The 17,413-nt window shown below is 40.0% G+C and overlaps 1 protein-coding gene across 3 annotated transcripts in view; it reads left to right on the top strand.

Moving 5' to 3' along the window:
- Nucleotides 1–17,413, top strand: part of RBMS3 (RNA binding motif single stranded interacting protein 3) — a 730,467-nt gene that overhangs the window by 273,163 nt on the left and 439,891 nt on the right. The window lies entirely within an intron of this gene.

Genomic DNA, 17,413 nt, shown 5'->3' with positions numbered 1-17,413 from the left:
AAATAGAGGGTAGCTACTTTTGGAGCGCGTATCCAAGCGCGGACTCATCCTTTTTCTTTCTTCTTAATAATTTTTAAAATGCCAGCAGGCTGGAGAGCAGGCCTGCGTCTCCTACAGAGTCTGAGGGAAGTCGATGCTACCTGGCCATGAGTTAGTTAATTAAAGCTTTATTTTTCTAATGCCATTGTGTAATAGTCTGCTCTCTGAAAAGATTTCCTGTGTGACCAAGGGACAGCAACAAAAGAAGGCCCTAAACTGGAAGTTTGCAAACCCTGTTAGGACACTATATTAAAAAAAAAAGAGAGAGAAAAAAAAAGAGGAAAAAAAAAGGGGGGTAAAAAAAATACTGTTCTGAAGTCTGACCTCACAGCCACAGATTAACAGTTTCAGTCAATAAGCAAACATCCTTTGGGGGGGGCAAAAACAGGCACGGCGCACACACGTGCGTACGGCACTGCATACACATATACACATCGTGCTTCTGTGGCAAATTTAACACATGGGACATTTGACGTGTGCGTCTGTGTGTGGTGAAGTGCCACAGGGGAGGCTGACTTCTCCAGACTTTTGGTTTGAAGCACATTGATCTGGCTGCAGTTCTGAAAGGATAAGTTATATTTCCTTGTTAATAAAATTACTTTCCCGTTAATGTTTATAGTCTGACTGCTGCATTATATAAATTAACTAATTGTCAAAACTGTGATTCAGGCTGGTTGGAGTTGTGATGACACCAGAACCACTCAATGTGATTACAGCCTTGTAATTCATGGCAGGGTTACCTCTCACTTCTTCGCTCTGCTGTTTCTTTCTCTGTATTGTGCAGATTTTTTTTTTTTTGCATAAAATTTAGCCTTTTTTAATTTTGTATTTGGGAGTGATTTTTGTTGTTTTTTTTTTTTTCTTCCTTTCAAGGTCGATCCAAATTGCATTTTACCTCTGTGACCATTTAGTGTGTATTGTTGCTGTTGCAGCAGCAGCCCATCACTAGCTTGACTGCAATATTGCCTATAGCTTTAACTGTTTGGGGGATTGGGGGACGCAGACTGATGCTATTCCTCAAAACCTGGCAAGCCAAGGACATGAAACAATTGATGGTGTTTTTTTGAAAGAACAATAGCCTCGAGTATTGGAGGAGAAATATTGGACATTCCATGCCTTTTACTCACGTAGCTTACATTTTGCCAGTCTTTTTTTTTTTTTTTTCTTTTTTTTCTCTTTTTTTCTCAACTTTGTAAAATAAGCTTTTTGAGGAAATTAACCTTGTATTTGAGCTTAAAATAGTGACAATAGCTTTTCTGTACCTTGGCTTTTTTTTAACCTGATGCTTTAAAAAAAATAAATTAAATGCACTTTTATAGCCAGTAAATAAAATTATCAACCCCGTGAAAAGTCATGTGTGTCTGTCTTTGCACACGTGCATTATTACTGTAAGGACAAGTAAAATTTGAAATCGGTGATACATTTTATATGGCATTAATTTTTCTTGTTTTCCTTGCTCCGCAGTTAAGTGCATACATCAAAGCTAAATAATAAACACATATACACGCACCTATATATACACACGTACAAGTATTTCTCTTCTGTAGATCTTAAGAGTTTAGTGCAGACAGGCAGCATCTGGATTTTGTTACCTTAAAGCTAGCCATCAGCTTCTGGGACATTTTAAAGCAGTTAGATCCATTGTATGTCTAAAGCTAATAGTCGGGTAATCAAATAACGTTGTGGTGGAGAGCTGTATCTTTTATCATGCCTATTGGAGCAACGCATATTAATAAACCCCTGTATGATTCCAGCCATCCTGTGAACTCCAGCTTTTTATTTTCCAAAAACTACTCTTTGTACTGAGCATGGTAAGATTCAGCTCTGCAGAAAGAATGTGTTGTTATGCTCATAGTCATGCATGCTGAGGGGGGGTGCATTCATTTGTAATTAAGAAAGAAATTCTGGCTTTTCTTATGGCATTTGCGTACAGCTTGTGAAATGCAGAGTGGCAGTGTGTTCAATGGGCAAAGTTTGGAAATTCATGTTCCCCAGCATATTTGGGCAAAGTGCTGGTTTTGCTTCGCTTGTTTGGTGAGGTTGTCTCGGTTCTTCTCAAAGAAGTACCGCGTTACTGTACATCACGCCTTTCTCACGGGGGAGCACGGAGTTGCGCAGGATCTCAGTCTACAGTCCGTGTTTGTGTCTTCTAACATAGCTAGCATGTTGTTGTGCAGAAATGGTGTAAATTAATAGCTATATGGGTAATGGGATTATAAATAGAAAAAATGGATTCCATATGTTTGTCTGGTTGCTTTAAGTTTTTAGTGTTTCGTGGCCTTTTGTGGAACATGAAGCATGCACTCTTATTATTCAATTTACTTGTGCTCCTTCATTATCAGATGCCACCACTGAAGCTAAAACTTTAATTGCAGGTTTAGACAAATGCGTTGTCATCCAAAAATGAAAGGGGGTGTGTGTGTGTGGGGGGAGTCAATTTTTAAGAGACAATTGCAAGGAATTTAGTATGTCTCTTAAGGACAAGCACCGAGTCTGAGGAAAGACGTAACCTTATTTTTCTTGTTTTGGCATGACGCTGATAACTGCAGTTTGAAAGTACAGTGTTGGAACTTCTTCGGGCAGATCCTGAGAGCAGAGTCCAGTTGTCCTAGGAGTTTATTTCAGAGTAAACATTTTTGGTTACTGTTGTAATTGAAGTATAGTCTTCTGTTCTTGCTGCAAAGAATATTGCATGGAGGTGGTTCAGCTCATGTATATCTGATGAGAATCTATAGGAGTTTTTAATTTTATTTTGAGACGTTAAGTGAGATTTCCTTAGTTGCATCCTTGCTGATGGCATAACTACTCAAACAACTGGTTTACAGGAGTATGTTGCAAATTGTCACATATGAAATGATAACAATGCCAAATCTTGCATTGTGGTCTGAATTTCTTTCTTTAGTTTCTTGCTTGCCAAAGCAAATTCTTTTCTCTTTGCTGTTTTGCACAGAGGAAAACAAAACTAGGCACCATGAAATATCACGTAATGATACGAAAAAGGGAGAAAAAAATATTAACTGAACTATTTGAATATATTTGGAAGTGTCTTTAATTTAGTAGACGCTGTGTTTTATCTTTGTCCTCTGCAGCTGGGGTAGACCTAGCGCTGGGGTAAGCTTTCTCTCCAAATGCTCTGCTGAAAAAAGCTGAATTACTTGGCTAAAAAGGAGGAGGTGCCACAGTTACCTGCCGACACGAATTGTTTGGTTTACAATCACTGTACCTGCATTTGGGGTAAAAATATGCCAGTTTAGCAGCTATTTCCGTGCCGTTTGCTTTCATGCATTCTCCAGATATTTCCTACCTATTAGTCATGGTTCGGGTTTGGTAGTTTAAGTCTCATGGTGTTGACTCTGCTACCCAGTTAGAAGGCTGAAATACCTCAAACAGAGAGGTGGTGTTTACTGTACTCACGATACCTCTTCATCTCTGATTGCCTGATGCACATATGAACACATGCAAAAGGAAGAAGTGTGATTTCCCAACACCTATGTGAATAAAATCCTGTCTCTGTGGATGTGAAAATTGTGCAGACTGGCCCGCGGGCAAGAGTGGCTTAATGAGCATGTCTGTGAAGTGACAGATATGTGCCCCAGCTGAGGAAAAAACAATTGGGAAATTCAAACAGGTGTACTCAGAAGAGTTTAAGCTTGATAAAGTAATTTTACAGGTACATGTCTGGGCGTGTGTATGTGTTTTGTTATGTTTCCTTTTGCCATTTTTAGGGTGTCAGTTGGCACAAAGGAATTGGGGACCTCTTTCAGTTCCGTGCCACGAGCATGCCTCCCTCCTTGCTCGTTTTAGAAAGCGTATTTTTGGAATTGGCGCAAAGCTCTTGCCTCTCTTCACCTTGTACCTACCAATCCTGTGCTGTTTTGTCACTCACGTTTCTGTTTAGCAAGTTTACCGCATTCCCCACTTTTGGCCATCTGGCCATACAGAAGGCCTTGAAGAAAGCGTTCCAGATACAGAGATGCCTGACAGGGCTTCTCTGGCTGGTAGTGTTCAGATTGTGTTTGGTGCCTGGTGTGAAGCAGGGGTCAGGTGTAAGGAGTAATTCATCAACCACACACTGATTTCAGGCTGCATTTCCAACCATCTGCAGCTTGGATTGCTGCCAGAGCTCAAAAGTCTAGCTGGAGCCCATGTGATCATGCCAAAGTAAAGGCAAACACTTGCAAATAGAGAAATGCATTTCTAGGAATGAAGTTCGTTCGCACTTAGCCCCTGTTTGATTCAGTATGTCGCAGCATGTTCTAAATGCTTCCGAGAGCTGCCCAAAAGAAATATGAGTTCGTTTAAATGCCATTTAAAAATATTTAAGCCTGGCTGTAATTTTGACAGTAATATTAATATCTAACCTAGTATTTTGCCAGTTGCTTTAAACAATAAGGAAGATAAAAGTTATGTTCCTCTGAAAAATGCAGGAATATATGAACTCGTTTGTTTTCCATTACTGTTTGCCATCTATCCTTACATGCCTGGAGAAAAAATACTTTTGTTGCTGTAAGGGACACCATGATATATATTAAAATGATGTTGAATCTCTTGGTTGATCTTCCTTTCATGCGTTGCCTCAATGTCTCAAAGTCTGTTTAAATTAAAAAAAAAAAAAAAAAAAAAAGCCCCACCCCACCCCAAAACGAACAAACAAAAAACCCGAACACCAAAACTGTGGGAAAGGAAAGTTCAAATTTTTTTTTTTTCGAACATTTGTGTATTACTGTATCTTATGGAGATTTATTTTGCAAGCAGATATTTTACTTCCATAACAAAAGATGGAAGTTACAAGCATTTGCTAGATTCGGCAACATAGATCTTGCTGTGGCAAATGCTGTGTGTTAATAGTTATAATTTAGAATGCCTTATACTAGGTGCCTTTTCAAAATAAAGGACAATGCTTCAGAACTGGGCTGGTTTGGTTCTTAATGCATGGGGGCCTTTCAGAGTAAGCATGATGGTATATTCACACTTTAATTCAAGTATCTTGGAAAAAATCATCAGACTGTCAGTTTTTAAATTTCCATGAGTTAAAAACCAGATAAGAAAAGATGCCTTCCGAGTAGGATGCCTGAGTTCATTTCAGGTCTTGCTGTAAGTAGCCTGGATAGTGTTCCCTTTGCATATAATTGCAGGCAGGGTTTTTTAATTATTATTTTTGTTTGGTGTGGGGGAAGTGGGTTTGTCACTATCTACACTCCAGGCAGGGACTTTGAGTTCACTTGCAAACAAGCCCATTCCGGAGTGTCCAGGAAGAGAAGCAGATTTTAAAAAATGAGTGGGCTGTTTTTATTTTTTTTTTCTGTTTTGTTTTTCTTGAAGAAAAGCCTTTTAATGTTAGAAATTTTATGTAGAGGAAAATGGTTAATGTGTCTCCAGAACTTGCTTCCAGTGCTACATTAAAATTGTGTTTTGTAACAGTCTCATCAGCTACAGCTGTATGTGATTAAATAGTGTAATATCAAAAGCATGTGTGAATAAGAGCTTTTATGATATAGTTGTTCCATACCAAAGACTGCAGATGGGCAGAGAAGGGAGACAGAGAACAGTGATTTACTCGGATATTGTCACAGCCTATATTGTGAGTGTTTGTGTAGTGATCGTTTTGCAATTGCTTTCCCACTCATATGGGCAAGATTGAGTGATGGAGGGAAGTTTAGAAGTAAACACTTTTACACAGAGAGCTACTTTAAATGTGCAAAGTATCAGCCTGAGAATGGTGTCTACTGATGCAGAATGACATACCAATATTGTAAGTAGCTGATTAACAGTAATATTATTGAATAGAAGTTACAGTGAGAGGGATCTGTGCTGCTTCCTTTGAAAAATCAACGAAAGAGATTCACTTGTCTTCAAGAAGGCAGAATCAGGCCCACAAAGCACATACTGTTCTCCATGGCAAAACCAGGACAGCTGAACAATATGCAGGTTTAAAAAAAAAAAGAAACAAGAACTGTCTATCAAAATGATTCTACATAGTACAAGTGGGTGAGGACATACCTCATATGATATTTAACAGCATTTGGGGTTTTCTGTGGCTATAATTTCTATTCAACATTATTTATTCTGATTTATAATTTTAGAGAATGAGCCCCCCAAAACTGTTCTGTCTTTCTGTCTGTTTCTCTCTCTGCCACAATTGAGATATGATTTATACGTAGTGGAACTCTAATTGCCATAGGAGATGTTTTCCATGGAGCCCTGTACCTGTAATGAAGATTAGCAATTTCTGTGAGAGAGTAAGCGTGGTTAATCCACAAGAAGTAAACGGTAGAGTGGTGAGCCTGTTTTGCTTTTATTTATGTAATTGTTAAGATAAAAATACTGTGTAGCCTCTTTGAAATTTGAAACAATCAGTTTTCTGTGTAGGTCTTTTTTTGAGGATACAGTGTTTCTAAATGGAGAACTGAAGGAAAGGTTTCTTGTCCTATTTGTAGTTGCAGATTAGAGGCTCCTGTTGAATTCCTCAGCCACACTGTCTTTTTGATTTTGTTGGTTTACAGCAAAGTCTAATCTCTCCTAGAATTTTTTATTAACTGAAAGACTTTTCAGGCCTGACACTGTCAAATAAGAGAAAAAGATGATTTTTCCTACTTTTGGATGCAAGGACTTTCTTTCTTCTTGTCTTCCTTGTTTGTTTCTGTGCTTGCTTGCTTGCAACCATGGTGGGAATAAATTCCCTCTCTGCTTATTTGTCATAAAGTCAACTTCAGTATCAAATGTGGTAGTTTATTAAAAAAGTAAATATTTACATTTTAAGTGTTTCATTTGTGGTAAATTTATGCAGATGAAATTGTTAGGACATATTTTCTGTAAGGGTTCCTCTGTTAATTGTGTTGACTTCATTCAGATGCAAATGAATGAAATAAACCACCTGACTTATATAGATCATGGTCAAAGCTGGAAGACGCATAAGATTGCATGTTTACAATGTAAAGTGCTCTGATATTTTGTTCCTCGGTGGTGTCTCCATGACACATGTTTTATGGCTGGTACCATGTGGTTGATGATGATTTATGGGCTGTCACATAGTGGAAGTGACGTCACTGCTGTGTGATTCAAATTTATTCAAGAAGAAAAGTTGTTGAACAGATTTGTATCCCCCCTCCCCATGTATAAATCAAACAGCAGTTTGTTCTTACTCTGTGAGTTTGCATTAATAGACTAAATCCTGAAGCTGCACTTAAATACTCCACTGCAGAGCGTGGCAGAGAAAAGCGGGAGAGTGTTACGGGTAGACCAACGTGATGTTGTTTTATTTAACTGATTGCTCATTTGGCTTCTGTCCCGCTCCCTTCCCCACCCCCTTTCACAGCCCTTCGTCTGCCCAGCCCAGCTATATTTAGAGACCAGCCGGGCTGAGCCATTCAAAGTTCAGTATCGACGCTGGGCGGGAGCCTGACCTTTCCGCACGCGGCCTCGCACTGGCGGGATCAACCATCGTGTCCGGTCTGACTTGCCTGCAAGAACTCTCTGGTTATTTGAAGCAACATGCGGGGCAGTCTAGTTGCCTTCCTGGGTGAGAAGCTGGCAACCTTTGCCCCGGGATAACCGGAGGGCGAGAGGCAGACTGAAGATGCGGTAGACGGGGCAGAGGGCCGTTTTGGACGTGTGGTGCCAGAGCTGGTAAAATCTTGAGGTGATGCATTGGTGACCTGCGAGATGAAGGGAGATTAGGGGACTTCAGATGGAGGCGTTTCGCCAGAGGAGGAGATAAGGGAGCCTGGTGTACTGCTATATCACAAAAGGTTTTTAAAGCTAGGTATCCATAGTTACAGCAGGAGAGTTAAAATCTAGATTTCAGGGACTCACCTGGTGTAATGTCCTCCTTCCCTTTAAAGAAGAAAGTATTTGGCAGTTCTTAAAGCTAGAATGATGTGCCTGTGTGAATTCCCTGGTGCTCTGAGAACTGCCTGTTTAAAGTCTGCTCTATTTTTCCCCTCTTGTTCTAATTTTTCCGGCTGTGGAAAAAAAAAAATGGCATTGCAATTCTTAGCCATATAAGGGACTTGTTAGTTTCTTTATGTGGTTGGGAATTGTTTCTCCTTTTGGTCTTCAAAGGCTGTTGCTGCTGAGTTTGCTTTAAAGGGAAGGAACTACTTCTTGCTTAGACAAAGGCTGCAATCCTCATTTCTTCTCTTCCTCACATCTCTCTGACCTTTTACTGGGGGACATGCATATAAATAAATTCTGCTTGTTGGTATCGTGCAAGTTGATGGATGCTCTTGTGAAGAGAGAAGCATAATGGGAAATGCAGTCTTCATTTCTGGTCTCTCATTTTATAGTGATGAATTTGGTTTGGTGCCAGTTAGTAGGTACATGACCTTTTCCCTACATCTTTTGATTCGTGACAGGGGGTGTCAGAGCTGCGTTAGTGATCTCTCGTTTCAGCTTTTAACAAACTATGAAATATTAAAAATGAATTAGGTCACTTGGAGCGCAGCTAATATGTCTGTGATGCAGGATGGTGATTTCACATTAATGAAGCATAACACGCAGCTTAAAATATAAAATTCAGATTTTTGTGAACACGCAAACAGCAGGGACATATCACTTGTAAGTCAGAATATTTTATCTTGAAAATGTTATCTTTTTAAGACAAACCAAACAAGATATTTTGCAAAGATGGTGTTATCGGCAGCATTCATTTAGTGTTCATTCCAGAAAATCGTATCTGCCTTTCAGCCTAATTAGAGCTAAGTTTTTCAGTGTATTTACTTTAAGATCAAAACTGCCGACAAGACTTCTTTTAGTATCGGCTGAGATGTGTCTACACAGCTGTCAATGTTCTGCTTAGCTGATACACACAAACCGATAATCTACCATATGTAACTGAACAGTGTAATATATACTCATTTCATGTGCAAATGACACTTCTGAAATTGTTTAGTGATGAAAAGAGCTATGAACGGTACAATGAATAAGGTAAAGAATAGGACCGATAGCTCTTGTACAATTCCCTGCCCGGTTTTGCATTCACGAAAACTAGCTTTAATACCACTCTATACCTGAAAGGCATCAGAAAAAAGTCAGAGGCACTGCAGTCCTTCAGATGTTTGACAGAGCATGCAGGAGGACTTGGTAAGCTGAATACTTTACCTAGGCTGTATTAAGATGATGTTTACTGTGTCAAGGTAGAGCTGCACTAAGTACTGTTAAACAATCCTTCATGAAAACAAGCATACAGCAGACATATTGCTGTGGCCTTTAGCAAAGCATCTGGGAGATTTCTGCCTGGGAGAGCATCGCACTTGCGGATTTTGTGTTTGTGCTCTTTGTATCTCTTTGGAGCTTTTGCGTCCTAAAGAAACACAGGGGTAGATCCAAATGTTCCCAGTAACAGTGCCCTTTCGGTGGCACTTTTACTATGGCTACCGGCTGGTGGTGCAAGATGGGATAATAATAAATCTGGCTGAGGTATGGTGACTCCGGGATGGCAGTAGTGGTGCATGCTGATTCCACCTGTCTGTTGTTGCCTTGCAGATACAGGTGTGCAATGCACTGAGTCATCTTGAATTTTGAGATTACGGCTATAATTCCCATCTCTAGAAACAGCCGTGAGAAAGCTGTAGACTACTGGCCCGCCAGGACATACTTGTTATCTGTGTCATTTAGAAGCCTTGCCAACCACTCAGTTTCTGCTTTATATCTCTGCCATTTTACAAAATCACTGTAATTGTATACAGTTGTCCCTGCGCAACGTGCAATTTCCTGTAGTTTGAAAACCTTTCAGCATAAGATTGTCTAAACTTAATAACATAAACATTAATTTACTGTGTTAGATGGGTTATTGGGTGTTTTTAGCATGCATAAGTCTGGCAATAATTGTGCTGGACAGAAGAAATAAGTTTTGTTTCTTTCACTTTCTGCCCTGCTTTTACTTAAATGGATCCCTGGTGATGGTAATACTTAGCATGTAGCAGTCATTTCAATTTTCAGTGGGCTGTATAAACATTAACTAATCTTCAGAGCCTATTCTGAGAGGTGCCTTAAACACCTTATTTGCTCATGTAATGGCTGCATGCAAATAATGGCCTCAGCCTCCGGAAGCCTTATACCGGATTATCGAGAGTTTGGGGATAGACTTGCGTAGCATCCACACCTTCTCTTTTGGGGCAGAACAGGGAGGTGGGGAATGTTGTTGCTGCTTTATGAGCAAATGCAGTGAGTGAGTGATGTAAGAGTGGAGGCAAAGCTGGGAAACTAAAGGAAAAACATTTGCAGAAGGTGGCATGTTAACCTCTGGTTATCCAGAAGTGCTGAGTACTCAAAACTCCAACAGATGGAGGTCTCAAAAACATTTGAAGCCAGACCCAGTATGACTCCCAAATGGGGCATCCAGAATTACAGAGCAGTTTGAAAAATCACTTATCTGAAGTGAGCTCCTGAACCAGCCTAGCTGGTTCGGTGTTACACCTTCTAGCCCTTGAGCTTTTCTGTTGGGGAAGAGGAGAAATGGAGCAGGGTAAAAGGATGCGCTTTCTGGAGGAGAGGAATTCCCTGTTGTTTCAGTGTTGGGGAAGTCGTTTGCAGTCCTACTAAGGCACCCAGGTGAAAAGGACATTCGTGGTGTGTGACCAGTGATGAGGGGCAGATCAGGGCCCAGGTTGCACTGTTGTAGAGATTCAAACAGTGCTTGGCCCAAATTTTTCCAGAAGACATTAAAAACTTAGTGGACACCTGGATAAGTATGCAAAGGATGCTTCGAAGTAACAGAGGGAAAAACTCTTTCAAACAGTGCCCATGCACAGCCCCCAGCCTCGCTGGCTCTTGCGGAGCCTCCTGTCAGGCACCGATGGCAAGGGTTTTTGAAATGATTGTCACGATTTGATCAGCATCCTGTAAGGACTGGTCTATGTTTGAGTCCTTCAGGATAATTTTTTCCAATCTACAGCACCCTGTTAATCAGCAAGGGAATAGCAAAGAAGTTATTTACGGGTAGGTGTTAGCTAAATAGTAGTTGATAGATACAGATTCATCAGAGCCAACTGGCTTTGGTTTTCTCATGCCTGACGTTGTGTGCCTTGCCAGGACTTATTTTAGATACTTTTGTTGTCATTACTTTTTTTAATTCCTCTCATCTTGGCTTGTAACACTATCATATGTGCTTCCCTTACTGTTGTATTGAAGTAGTTGAGTTTTTAAAAATTATGGCTTGCTGGACTCAAAGGTACACTGTGGATGGGAGAGAAATGGGTGATATCCCTGATGCTGATAACTTCTTGTGTCCCAAGAGTTTTGTTTTAAACATATGAAAAGACTATAAACAAGAGTGGATTATTGGTGTTTTTAAAGCAGAACAAGGAACTGTGCCAATGGCCACAAAGATGTAGCTTGTGAATTTTACAATGTGTGTTGAGGAATGAGGTATGACTGCCACACTACTATAACAGCTGATGAAGTAGACTTCATTTATGCTTCATCTCTCCTGGTCTTTTAGCAAGGGAGTAAATTATTAGTTGTTTATTATTTCTTAACCATCAGTGGGTGACTTCCTTTTTGTGCTAGTCAGCTGTTCTGGGGTAGATATGTGAATTTTATTTCCTTCTTCCTCTTTCCCACATTCTCATTTGCTCTCAGGAGGGATTGTCAGGTAAGTTCATGCCTACTTTTTAACCAGCCCTAGTGGCAAAGAGGTGATCTGAGGCTTAGGTGACAAGGACAGACCTTGAAGAGGCTGAGGCACGAGGTGTGGGCACCATTAGCACGAAATGAATGGAAGGAAAGCCAGAAACCTTATTTTTATTCTATGATTTGTCCATCTTTTGTGATTTAGCATATCGACCTCTTTACCATTTTCTCCCAGTTTTGGATTTTTTTCCCCTTGTTTTATTTTTTCTCATCCTTTTAAGAGCTCTTCTTGTTCTCATTTTGCTTTCGCCTAATGCTTTTGTGTATGTCATGGTGCTTGTTCTGGCATTTGACCACAACTTTTTTTTTTTCTATATAGATATTGCAATTGTGTTTCCTAAGCCAGTCATACTCTTCCCCTCTTTTTGGTTGGTTTTTTGTTTTTTTTTTGGATGTTGTTTTACTGTTTACAGATTGCCTCTGATTGTACAGTTCTGTTGTGCTGAGCTGCATACAAAACGAGGGTAAGAGATAGTCCCTGCCTGCAAGAGTTTATGAGCAATGTAAATAAGGCAGGCTCACAAAGGTGGGTAGGAACAGAAGCGGAGAGAAGTGAAGTGGCTGGTGGGAGGTTGCATTGCCGAGCAGTGCCAGTACCTGGATGGTAGGTGGTAACTAGTGTCTATTGTTTACCCCTATACTGTGTGCTACTCCATCACCTTGGGAATGAGTGGCTCTACCTTCCCAGTTCATGCATTGCTAATTTTTTTCATTTTCTTCCCTAATATTTAGGGTTGCAGTTGCACGTATTCAGTTCGCAACTACCTTTATGCTTCCCTGGGCTTTTCCGGGCTTTGATTTCTTCATCTTTGCTGTTTGGTGGCCATTGCCCCATGCGTTGCTGTCTGGCAGATTTTGGTTGTTGGCAGCAAAGCGAAGGAAACTGTGGTGTGGTTCTCTGGAGTTGCCTGTGTCGGTACACTGGCACTTCAAAAATAAAGTCTTAGCTGCTGTTGCTGGCTGGCTTCATGGGGAATGAAATGGAACTGGACGAAAGAGCAAAGCAGCCAAGGTTAGTGTGAGACAGCAAGTCTATTCCCAGCAGATGAGCGCTCTAGAAATACCGTGGTGTGCAATGGCTGGGGCCTCGCGCTCAGTGAGGATTAAAGTTGGTATTTTTTCATACTTGCTTCCCATTTCGCTAGGGCTGTAACATTACAGGAGAGCTGTGTTTCCCACAACTGTTCGGTGCTTTTAAAAAGTAAATACTGTGGGGGAAAGGGATGCATATATCTTGCACTTCAAGTTGACTGCTGATAAATGTTAGGCTGAAATTTCAAAGGGACAGTGTTTTGTACAGTAGCTTGGGGCCTCAGAGTCAGAAGTGCTGGTCACCTGCAGCTCCTATTAACTTCAACTAGAACCGTATGTACTTTGCACTTTTGAAGACCAGGAGCTCCTTAGGGCTTAAATGTTACCTTTTTTTTTTAATAGCAGTTACAAGCTGACAGGGAAATCTTCTCTCACTTTTACTGTATTTTTCTTAGGGGAATAAAAGGGGGTTGGGGGAAAGAACTCTTTTTTTTTTTTTTTTTTTTTTTTTTTTTTTTACAGCAGTGGTAGAAAGTATTTCCATTAGCAAATACCTCTGTATCTCTAAACAGGTATCACTTCGTATTGTTAGCAGCATAATGTTAGTGATTTAAATAACTTTTATTGTCCATTTGCCTTTGGCAACTTAGATTGGATAATGAGGATGGACATAATTTCTTCCCTTTTTAATTTTTAAAAATCTTGTAGTGTTTGGGATGCAAGGGCTGTCAGGAAATGATTATTTACTTAGACGAGGAAAAATGTGACAGAAGCTTCTCTAGCAGCTATATGGAGTTTATTTTTATGAGACATACATTTTGAAAAAATACTCACTGCTTTGGTCTGTTACCAGCTCTTGTAATTATATTAAGTGGCAGGAATTTGTTATTCCTAAAGGTACTTTAGTTCAAAAGGATCTAAATTTTCCATATGTGTGTTTGTATATGTATCAATTTTTATCTCCCTCTAGATTGCAGGAAGAAGCTTGAATGTCTAACACAGATATACCTAAAAGGCTCAAAAGTCACACAAAAAAAGCAGAACGCAGTCTTCTAAAAAGCTTGGGATGTAATAGCCAGCCTCCTCAGGGCTCCCTAGGTTTAGGTGTAGGTTGCAGTCCTGAGTATTTCTTGAGTTTATAGACTGAGGTTTTGGGGTTAACACTCAGCTGATGATCATTGACTTTTTTTAATTAGACATGTATTTTGAAATTCTGAGTTTGTGTTTCACATTGCTGCTGAGTGCTGCTGTATCTGTTGCTTACTCAGCATTAACAGTGGGAATATCCAAAGCAGACATCTAGAGAAAAAACCCTGTGCCTGATTTGTTTAGTTGTATTTATTTTGTTGCCATTGTTGTTGGTAGAAGTGATTTATTGGGACAGATGGAGTGCCTGTGTTGGGAGACTGATAACTTGTGAGGTGCTCTCCCTTTGGGCCCCATCCTGCGGTCTGGGTGTGCTCACAGCTGAATGTCGCCTCGTTAGCAGCTCTGCTGAAACCACAGCACTGCATACATGATGAGGAATTATTTAGTGGGAAGATGACTGGCAGAATTTGGCCTTTAGGAAAGAAATTGCATTTTGTGAGCGTATTACAAACAATAGAGAGTTAAGTGATGAAAAACTGCCACTACATAGAAAAATAATACTGTTTCAATTTAAGCCTTGCTTTAGTAAGTTTTCCTGGATAGAAACTTGTTCCTGAGGGCATTTTATCTATTTTTCTCTCTCTCTTAGGGTTTTATACTGCTGCCCATCACTGCAGTATCTGAATGCTTTCTATATAGAGATTGATAGCAACTTTGAAGTCCCCAGTGAACTCTGCAATCTTTGGCATATCTTTCTTTAGGGGGTGAGAAACTATGTTGGGTGGGATTTTTCAGATAAAATACTAGTCTTATTTAATTTTACATTATAATAGCAAAATATTTTAAAATTACTGCTTTGGGAGATGCTATTAAGTGTTTTTCATTTTTCCTTCTTCTTTTTGTGATTTTACTGAGGTTCTGGGGTACAAGAAATGCCAGTGTTGAAGTCAGAATACATTACTGACTTTTAAAAATGTGTTTTCTTAAATGTCACATCAAGCAGATAAGGGACAAGTTATCAAATATCTAATGTTACAGAGGTTTTCTTTTTTGTTCAGTGTTATCTAGATTGTTTGAAAAACATTTAAATAATATTTATGTTTTCACAGGTGATGCATACCAGCTCTGTATCACCTCATGAGAACTGTTAGATGCAGTCTTTTATCTTTTAAAATGATTCAAGTAAATGTTTAAATTAGTAGGTAGGAATAAATACTTAAAACTAGCAAGATTACAGTGAAAGGATTTACTAACTGGTTTGGATATTCAGTTCCAAACCATTTCGGTATTAGTCTTGTGTAGCTAATCTATCTATCCAGCTATGTAGTCTGTTTAAACAAGGTACTTGGTTCTCCCCAAATAATTTCAGAGAGAAATAAAGATAACATCATTGTTTTCTCTGTCTTTCCAGTTTGTCAGAGAAATACCTTGATTAGTTTATACTTAGTTCATATGCGTGGGTGTCTTCCTTGGATGTGAACAGTAAGAAATTTTTGAAGAAACTCAAGTTGTAGCAATGAGTCCTGTGGTTAATTCAGAAGATGACTGTTGTCATTTCTTTGTTGTTGCTTTTCATTTTAATCTCATGTGATTGTGAGCTCCAGATATTGGAGCAAACTTGTAGACCTGTCCTGCTGCCAACATTTATGAGTGCCTCCAATAGTGTCCTAGCAAAGATAGGTGTCTCTGGTAACTTTTGACTGAGAAATGGTGTTGGTGGTAGCTAGAGAGAGTTGTAGGTAAACCACTCAAAATTAAGTCATGGATTTGAACTAGGCTGTGCATTTAGTGGGCGGTTTGTGGAGAAGGAGGAATTCTGGTAGAGTTCAGGAGAAATGGGGAGAGCAGGGAGGATAATCTTGCAGTGAAAAACTTTTTATTTCCTGGATGGACTTGATGGCATTTTGTTAGAAGGGATACAGTGTTAGAAGAGACCTCAAGAAGTCATCCAGACCATCCTCCCTTCCTCAGAGGTGAAATCAAGTAGATTTACAGTATCTCTACCAGGCATTTCTCGGTGGCTTGTGTTACAATGAGACACAAGGAATTCCTACCTTGTGGTGAGAAGCATAGCTGAGGAAGCTGCTGAAGCCCTCACCCTCTGGTTAAAGAGGTTCTGCTACCTATCCAGGTACCTCATCCAGTGTGCCAATAATTTTATAGTGAGGAGGGGGGGGGGAAAAAAAAAAGGGCAGATTTGTCTGGTTCTTTCATTTTTGTCCTTCAAGAAGGACCTGTTGTCCCTCCCCCATAAAGACACTTCCTTCTGAATAGAATTTATGGATGTGAAGGAGCACAGTCAACTTGGGAGTGACAGCTCTGTCTGAAATGTCAGTAACTATTAGTTTTTACAATACCCATTTTTTTTCCTGCAGCTGTTGTTTTAACTTCACATAGTCTTCAAAGGTGTAAACATGTATTTTCATATGCGTAAGTCATGTTTTTTACCAGTGGGTTCCAGAAGTCAGCCTGTATATTTTTGTTTCAAAAGCTAACTGTGTAGCCTTATCTTATTTTTCACTATTGAGTGCCCATTAGGTTTGGTGGGAGCTACTGGGTGCATAATATTTTTGGAAATCAGGCCATTGAAGTATACTATGGTTATAAATAACGGTGAGCTAATTAGGTTTTAAAACGATGAAGATTCACAAACGAAGTGCATCTTTCTTGCCTTTCACTAGTAAAGAGACCGGGTCAACTTGGATGAATCCCCTTCTGGCATGGATGGTGTACCCACATCTCAGTACGTTCTTTGAACAAGTTTCTTTTTTGAGGACTGTGAGTCAGCAGGGTTTTGAAGTGCATGAGTCATAGACAAACTAGCTGAATGATGGTTACCAAGTGGGTGGGGGAAGCAAGGATTTTATTCTGGGAAGGTGTAAATGCAGACAGAGGCCAAGTCTGGAGGTGAAGGAGGCCACGGGATGGAAGGCATTAACTGATAGGAAGCACTGACCCAGTGTTTGATGCTGGCTGCTCTTCGTGGTTCGCCGCAGTGATGTGCTTCCTCATGGCTCTGTTTGATGCTCCTGTAAGAAGGCTGTGCCTTTCTTGGGGAACAGGTGTCCCAAGTGAACAGCAGCTAATCCTCACAGATAATAGAGAAACATTAACTTTGCTGAGAGCCAGCTAGTTTCTATCCAGGAGTTAGATTTCTGACCAAAAGCAAAATGAGCTAGTCTATGCTTCAGCCCTTTCATTCAAACAAAGTGTAAACCTTTAACATCTCTCTGGCTGGGACAGGCAGCATCAAGTGCTCCTGTGCAGAACAGGTTAGCATGCCGAACTCTGAAATCAACAGTGGCATATTGTATTGTCTGAGGAATCTTCTTGTAGGGCTTAAACAAGAACGCAAACCACATGAAAACATCCCATTCTGGATAATCCCATTTAGTGGTTGGTAGAAGACCAGAACACTGCTCCAGAGCATCCCTTTGCGTGTTTCTCACGTGTTCCTGCAACTCCTCAAGTTGTAATGGAATTTGAAATTATATTTCCCTTGAGGTGTGAGGATTTTTTATTACACAGTATTTTGTAGTTCAACAGGAAATTAGAAAATATGATTGTATATCATTGCCACCAGAGTTACTGTTGACCACATACCTCTGTATATTAGCTGATG

The sequence above is a fragment of the Harpia harpyja genome, chromosome 1 (genome assembly GCF_026419915.1).
Source record: "Harpia harpyja isolate bHarHar1 chromosome 1, bHarHar1 primary haplotype, whole genome shotgun sequence".
Taxonomy (NCBI): Eukaryota; Metazoa; Chordata; class Aves; order Accipitriformes; family Accipitridae; genus Harpia; species Harpia harpyja.
This window is presented reverse-complemented; position numbering and strand designations above follow the sequence as displayed.